The sequence below is a fragment of the Lactuca virosa genome, chromosome 7 (assembly GCF_052849685.1).
Source record: "Lactuca virosa cultivar CGN04683 chromosome 7, Lactuca_virosa_CGN04683_v6, whole genome shotgun sequence".
In the NCBI taxonomy this organism is placed as follows: Eukaryota; Viridiplantae; Streptophyta; class Magnoliopsida; order Asterales; family Asteraceae; genus Lactuca; species Lactuca virosa.
Genome location: NC_136432.1, coordinates 62,028,793 through 62,037,835, shown reverse-complemented (window position 1 = coordinate 62,037,835; position 9,043 = coordinate 62,028,793). Strand labels below are relative to the sequence as shown.

The 9,043-nt window shown below is 27.9% G+C and overlaps 1 long non-coding RNA gene across 1 annotated transcript; it reads right to left on the bottom strand.

Moving 5' to 3' along the window:
* Window positions 1–318: 318 nt before the first annotated feature.
* Window positions 319–1,201, bottom strand: LOC145127894 (uncharacterized). The gene is made up of 3 exons (XR_013716512.1): window positions 1,142–1,201; window positions 814–1,020; window positions 319–719 (listed from the first exon to the last, which is right to left on the bottom strand). It is a non-coding gene; the product is annotated as an uncharacterized LOC145127894 (long non-coding RNA).
* Window positions 1,202–9,043: the final 7,842 nt, after the last annotated feature.

The window sequence follows — 9,043 nt, the reverse complement described above, 5'->3', positions numbered from 1 at the left end:
GGACATATATAGCGGTCCTGTAGTATGTTGATTTTTCTTTATATGGTTACACTTACATGTATGAAAGTATAATTAAATGGGAGTCCTCAAACACTTCAAAAAAAAAAAATAATAAATAAAATAAAAAATAATTGTATGTACCTAACTTAAGATAATTGTACATATAAACTAAAAGAATCAACACAAGAAAAACCAAATTTATTGTGGAAGTAAGCAATGAAGAAAGCATGAAATATCCATTTAGTAGCTTCAAGGGTACGTACATGAAAAAAACCAAATGCACAACAAGGGTGCTTATTGTAATTGTAAATTCTTACGTATCCGACCTTATTTCCATAGTCTCACATCGAAGAAACTAGATACGATCTTAAAACATATAAAATACATATGAATACCACATTTAGAAGATGAAACGATACGGCCATGCATTTAACAATATTTGTTTCCATCAAACACAACATTCATGCACATATCTATCATATTTTCGGCTGAAGAATGACACCCAAAGAGTCTATATAAGCCCCACACCTTCCATAGAATCCCAAAAACTTACCTTCATTGACACCAATCGAGAAATCAACCCCCGGGTTTGTGCCGTATGGCCCATAAGTGATGACGTTGGTCTGGATGGACAATGACGTAATCACAGTGAGATCGTTAAGTGATCCGACACGTCCACTAATCCCAATGACAAACTCATCGTTAGAGAAGGTCTCAGTCTGAAACCGAAATATAAATATTTTGACTGCTATATTATTAATTAAGAAGGTAACTTCGATACTTGTATACATGACAGATGTATTCAAAACTTACCTCGTAAGGTGCGCCACCGGTGCCACCGAATGGTCGAGTAGTCTGGGTGCCTTCCTGATTCTTGTAAGTGAAGGAGATGGAATCTAGAACAACTCCACTTCTTACAGAGATCCCGATAAGCCTAGCACCATCAGGTAATATGAATTCCCAGGGTTGGGATCCACCCTTACCTCCCCAAGGTGTAACTGATACGGCATTGCTGGCTGACTGCGTACATATATGGATGCAAAATAAAAGTATATATTACTAAAAGAGTTGAAAGAAACCATGTAAACCTAATATTGCAAATATAACAAACTCTCTGAATATATATGGTGAAAGCGAGTACCATTTTGCTCTGAGTGTATTTTCAGATAAGCTGGGCAGGCAATGTTCACTGAAGTTGTACATCTAACCATTACGTGCTTCACTATATATATAGATAAGATATATACGAGTTTGGGATTGTATAGTCGTCGACATACCATTTTTCATGCTTTAAGTATATTATATTTCACGAGATCCACGTGCTCCAATTGCTAAGGGCTAGAGATGCTTGTTAGAAGAAAATATCCGTTGATACAAAATATTTTCAAAATAAAGAATTTGAGTAAAAAAATTCAATAGGACGCATGTGTGAGAAATCTTTTTACGTGATTGAAAATTTAACGATATAGCGTCATCTTATCGTTTCTGATATTTCCTCAGGCAATTACGACCACAAGAATAATATTTACTATGACTAATATTTACTACCAAATTATATCGATATTTTGAGAAACAAGTGTCCACACTTTTGTATCTTTGTTTCCATCGCTAGGTGTTGGCCTTCTTTAATATACTGCCTAAAAAAGAAAGAAAAAAAACTGTCGACACTTAGTTTCTTATAAAAATAGGCCTTTTTAAATTCTTTTACAAAAATAAGGTAAAAGCAATTGTTCCCACCAAAAATCAAACCGTTTATTTTGAACTTTCATTTTCAGCCCTAAGTTATATATATATATATATATATATATATATATATATATATATATATATATATATATATATATATATATATATATATATATATATATATAGCTAGGTTCAAATGTTTTAACTAAGTATTGTGTTATTGTATGCATAAATGTGGGCCAATCAAAATTAAATAAAAAATTAAATAAATAAATAAGGGTAATTTAGTAATTTGCTTAATAAATTCCAAAAATAATCCCTATAATCATGGTATCTCTCCAGTTTAAATCCCGTTCTCCTCTTTATCTAAAAACTGATTCTAAAAACCCTAAATTGAACAAATCGACACCAGCGACCCTTCATCGTCTTCTTCATAGATCGGGAGAGGGAAGAATCGAGCGATCAAGCATCGAACAGAGGTGGTCTTGGTGGTGGTATTGGGATCTTCCGTCGGGATTTTGAAAATGGAGGCGGTATTGGGATCGTGGAGATGCTGTTTCGATGCAATATACTTGCGTTAGTCGGAGGCGGTTCTCAGCCTCAGTACCCTCTAAATAAGGTTATGATCTGGGATGATCATCAGGGCCGATGCATAGGTGAGCTATCTTTTCGATCGGAGGTTCGTGGAGTTCGGTTAAGGCGAGATCGGATAATTGTGATTTTGGAGCAGAAGATATTCGTATACAATTTCACGGATTTGAAGTTATTGCAACAGATCGAGACATTTGCGAATCCCAAGGGCCTTTGCGATGTTTCACAAGCTTCTGGTAATTTTGTGCTTGTTTGTCTCGGATTGCGGAAGGGACAAGTTAGAGTTGACCATAAAATGTCAAAGAACAGAACAAAAGCTCAAGAACCCGTTTTAAGGTTTTAAATTCATATTTCAATGGTTTTGCTTTCATTTTCTCATATATATTTTAAACATTATTTATCGATTTTGTTGTTAAAGAAGGAAGGTGACATACAATATGTTACAGGAGGCCAGCTGTATCCTGCCCAGGTGATTTTTTACTTGCATTTGGTATTTCATAATTACATAAATTTGTTGCTGGCTTAATATCTTTCTTGTTATTTCAGATCCTGTTTGGCTTTCTGTACATTGTGAATCTTGGAATAATCTTATTCATTTATGTAGATGATTCAATGGATGATATTGGTGAGATTCCAATTCTATTGGAATGGAATGACGAATTCCAATTCTGTTGGAATGGAATGACGAATTCCAATTCTGTTGGAATCACAGAAGTTGATGCTTGAAGAACGGACCACATTATTCTTTTAGAATAAATGACATTTTAGTTTTATTCTTCAACAATAAATGTAATTCTTAACAATTGTTACCCGTATTCTAGAAGAAATAATGTATTTTTTGTTTTTATTCTTCAATTGATTGTTCAAGATTTTGTTATTCTACAAGAAGTTGTTATTCTTCAAGAAGTTTTTAAAGTCATCATCAAAAAATAGGTTCAAGAATATTTTTATTATTTATGGTTCAAGAATATTTTTATTTTTGAATATACTCATAAACATATTCTGTCAGAATGTCCGAATTAAAAGAATTATAATTCGTAAAATCGGATTTCTAAAATTAATAGAATCTATGATCCCTTAAAAAATGCAATTTTCCTTCATTAAATCTATATTAATTGACTAAATTACCCTTGTAATTAATTAAGATGATTTTTTCAATTATATTTAATTCAATAATATATATTAATCACTTTCTTAAAATAAGTAAATTTGATTGGCCCACATTTATGCATACAATAACACAATAATTACTTTAAACAAAATAACCTAAGCATATATATATATATATATATATATATATATATATATATATATATATATATATATATATATATATATATATATATATATATATATATATGTATATATATATATATATATATCGGGAAGAGTTATTTGGAAAACAAAAATACCCTAAAAATCATAAAAATGCATAAAAAAAATACTTAGAAATCACAATACTTTTTTTTGAATTTTTTTTTTTAAAAAATCGCAGCTTTCTATACAAATTCGCTAAAAAAAATTTGAATTTTTTTTTATTTTTTTTTATAAAAAAAATAAAATAAATAAATAAATAAATATAAATTTTGATTTTTTATTTTTTTGTTCAGCCAATTTTAACAAAAAGCTGCGTTTTTTTATAAAAAAAATGTCAAAAAAAAGTTTTGTGATCTCTAAGTATTTTTTTTATGCATTTTTTATGATTTTTAGAGTTTTTTTTAAGGTTTTTTGTTTTCCATAGAACCTAAACCTATATATATATATATATATATATATATATATATATATATATATATATATATATATATATATATATATATATATATATATAGGGTTGAGATCGGTTGAGAACTCATAGTTTCCCGAGAAATAAAAGTGGAGCGTTGGATCAAAAGTAATTCATTAAGTACATGATCGTCATCTTACCAATCTCATTTAATGTTTAATTTTTTTTGTGTTATTTAACATATTAATATAAATGTCTAAAAATTTACATCATAAATCAAATTTTCATATTTTTTTTGAAAATAGTATTTTTCGTTTTTTTTAATGTAGATTTTTCAATTTTTTATAGAAAACATGAATTTTTGAAAAAAAAATTGAGTTTTTTTTAAATCTGCAATTTTTTCAAAAAACTGCAATTTTAAAAAAAAAAACTGCAATTTTTTTTGAAAAACTGCATTTTTAAATAAAAAAAAGTGTAAGTTTTTTTAAAGAAAATTACATTTTTTTCAAAAAAAACTGCACTTTTTTTTTAAAAAAAACTGCATTTTTTTTAAAAAGTAAATTTTTAGGTGCATATGTGCATCTTTTTCAAATGCACATATGTACATTTCTTATACTATAATATTCGTAAGAAAATCACAACAAATTTCATATTTATTAAATAATCTATAAAAATGATAGTACAAGTAGTTTATTCGATACAAAATAAAATATAAAAAATAAAAAATGCTACAAATTTCAAAGCGTTTTCATGTCTTCGTGTCAATATTTCTTTATTTTCTTCAATTTATCATTTTTCACCTCTTCAATATTCACCAAAATTTCTTCCAAATCTACAAGAAAATTTAAAAAAAATTGTTGATGCGAAAGCACTCACAAAAATACATATGTGATTTTCATGTGATTAACATATAAATCACATGCAATTCACATATGAATCACATTTACATATGACATCATATGTAAATCAAATGTGATTTATATGTGAATCACATGTGAATTACATGTGAATCAGATGTGATTCACATGTGAATCACATATGATTTACATGTGATTTACATGTGAATCACATGTAATTTATATGTGAATTACATGTGAATCACATGTAATTCATATGTGATTTACATATGAATCACGTATAATTCATATGTGATTTACATGTGAATCGCCTGTAATTCATATGTGATTTGCATGTGAATCACATGTAATTCATATGTGAATTATATATGATTTACATGTGAATCGAATGTAATTTATATGTGAATTACATATGAATCACATGTAATTCATATGTGATTTACATAGGAATCACATGTAATTCATATGTGAAGTATATGTGATTTACATGTGAATCGAATGTAATTCATATGTGAATTACATGTGAATCACATGTAATTCATATGTGAATTACATTTGTTTTACATGTGAATCACATGTAATTCATATGTGATTTACATGTGAATCACATGTAATTACAACGTTGAACTTTATATAAATTTAGCTAAGTAAAAAAGAAACAACCATAGTTGTCCATCTTTAAGTGTTGAACTCATTAAGCCCATTAAGTAAAAAAGATAACTGTCCATGAGTTGTATTAAGAAAGAAAATAGAGATCAAAGATTCAAATCTACTTTCAAAGTTATAAACCAATTTTAAATAAGATATTAGAATCCAAGAGAATATAACATGACTCACCATAAGTTGACTTTTAGTAGAAAGTCGTCCACTGCTACTCTCATCTAACAAAAATAACTTGTATAGTGCTTTAGGATCCTGCGTAATTTTCAACCAAACCAACAATTGACTAACAAATTGGATTAAATATATAAATAACAAGAAACATGATAAAATTTATATTGAAACTATATGATGATTTAGCAAGTTAAAGTTTTGGAAATTAACATGGCAGACTATGTAAAATAACTATGATGATTTAGAAAACTCTAAGGTTGAAGTTTACACATGAATTTTCTATTTGATAATTAATTTAAGTCTCTTACAACTTGATATAAAATGATAAATTTATAAAATAGTTTAATAAAAAATGTTGGATACAAAATAATGACAGAAATTCTAAAATACTTGCTATAAAAAATACAGTTGATATAAATATATAAGTACCAATATATGTGAAAAAATGTAAAGTTATAAAAGTAAAACATAGTGGTAAACAAATGTTATAAAAGTAAAACATAGTGCTGAAATAATTATTACCAAAAATCCATGAAAAGCAGTTTGGATGTGAGTAGCAGCCCTTTTTTCTCTCATACGTTGTTCCATTTCAGATGAATTTTGCACTTCAAGTGGAGACTCAGTATTATCTTGGATTGCACTGCTATAAGCTGCTTAATATCCCATCATTTTTCTTTATACTTATACAACAGCTATAAGATTCTTAAGAGTAATGTAACAATACTAACACCATTTCAGTTTATTAACAAGCAAAATTTAATAAATTCAAACGCTGAAGTTGAATTAGTGTCAAATATGCTTTTTGAGGAGGTTAATTTGATCACCAATCTATGCTTAAATCAGAAAACACATCATGAGCCCTAGAAAATGATATTCACAGAAAAAACAATGTCCTGATCCGATTATTAGATTCAAAATAATGGTAAGCAGTCAATCTAACGTACACATAAAACAGAGAGACATAACAACACAAAGTGCTTAATGTATTAATTATTATCGAGATCTGATATGGAATTGTAAATTGTAAATTGTTCGATTAGAAAATCAAACAAAAGAGACAATAATAATTGAAAACACAGTGCTTAATCCATATCTATTATTCTATATTGTATAGACGTAACTTTAATGTATAATTCCTAACAGTAATCAACGGAAAAATGAATTAACTTCATGTAGTAAGGAATTTTTATGAAACTCGAAAGCAGCCTAACCTATAATCAAAGGCAGTACAAAATCTGGCCCGCTGCTAGAGCTTCGGATGCATCGGCATGAGGTTGATCGTCGTCAAGGGTACTACCATAGTCACTCGTGATGTTTTAACAGTCAAACTTGCTTCGGAGACGTAACACCTCAACTTCCACAACCATCGGAAGAGAACAACGATTATAGAGCCGGAAACTCAGATCTGACTTCGGAAAGGCGAGTAGTTCCAACGTCAACTTCTCAGGGGGCAACTGAGGAGGTGAATCTGGTGATCGATTAATCAACGATGACAGTGAAGGATAGATTCCGGTGGTGTAGACTGAAGAATGAAAATGTGTGTGTGTGTGTGTGTGAGAGAGAGAGAGAAAGAGAGAGAGAGAGAGAGAGAGAGAGAGAGAGAGAAAGAGAAAGAGAGAGAAAAGAGAAAGAAAGAAATAGGGATGATGAGACGATTGATTCGGTGGAAATTGATTTGGTGGAAGTATTGATTTCATTACCATAAATGCCCTTCGATTAATTTAATTACCATACCCCCGTGTTTATTTTTTCCAGTTATTTACAAAAATGCCACAAATCATCTTGACCTTCTATTATTTTGATCTAACGGCTTTTATTTGGTTCTTGGGTTCTCGGGGAACTATAGGTTCTCAAATGATCATTCCTCTCTCTCTCTCTCTCTCTCTCTCTATATATATATATATATATATATATATATATATATATATATATATATATATATATATATATATAGAGAGAGAGAGAGAGAGAGAATGGTTATTTGGAAAACAAACAAACCCTAAAAATCATAAAAATAGATAAAAAAAATAATTAAAGATCACAAATATATATATATATATATATATATATATATATATATATATATATATTGACTTTATATGTACAAAAATCGCAACTTTATTAACAAATTCGCTAAAAAAAGTAAAAAAATCGTTTTTTTTGTTTTTTGTTTTTTTTAAAAATTCAATGAATTTGTTAATAAAGTTGAGATTTTTGTACCTATAAATTCAAAAAAAAGATTTGTGATCTCTAAGTATTTTTTTTATGCATTTTTATGACTTTTAGGGTTTTTGTTTTCCATAAAACCTAAACCTATATATATATATATATATATATATATATATATATATATATATATATATATATATGACTTTTAGGGTTTTTGTTTTCCATAAAACCTAAACCTATATATATATATATATATATATATATATATATATATATATATATATATATATATATATATATATATATATATACTAGGAGCGTGCCCGCGCGATGCGGCGGCGGCGATTTGTTTTATTCCGCCGATTAGTTCGGAACGAAATTTAGTTTCATTTCGGCGGTCGTCAAATTGTTTCCTTTTGGTTTGTTTCATGCAGAGATTTGTTCCTTTCGGCGATCAGTTGTCTCTAGACAGACATCAAATAGTAATTCTCTTCTATTACTCTTTATCTCGCAATGGACGACGATTAATTTCATTTCAGCGAATAATATTGAGATGATAAATTTCCATTTTATTTGTGTCATTTCAAATTGAAAAGGTGAAAATATGTTATATTAAATATATAAATAATTAACTATATTTAACATAAAAAATGTTGCATTCTTTTGCTAAAATATACATGACATAAACATATGAAAAGTTAAATATTAAATATATAGCATTTTTTTTTACATTTTGTTTCTGGTGCGGTGAAATTCATTCCTTTTATGTTTGTCTTAATATGGCTTATTATAATGATTTATATAAAATTAAAAGAAAAGTGTATGTATATAAAATATATTTGTAATTAATTCATGTTGCACTAAAAACATCAAACTCAATAAAAACAATGTAATTAATAATCTTCAGAACTAATTTTTATTATTTTTTTTATAATTACCGTGCTCTTATTATATTTGCATAAGATTTGCTCTTATCATTGACTTATCCGTAAGTTGCGACTTTTGTTTTATTGAAACCAAAATAAGAAGCATGTACAATATATTTCCTTAGTATTTTTTTTCAACACGATGTTAAATATATAAATTGATATTTTGATTCTTAACACCAAGATAATAATAATATTATATATATTTGTTCAAGTGTTATAAATAAATATTTAAACTATATTTAAGATAAAAA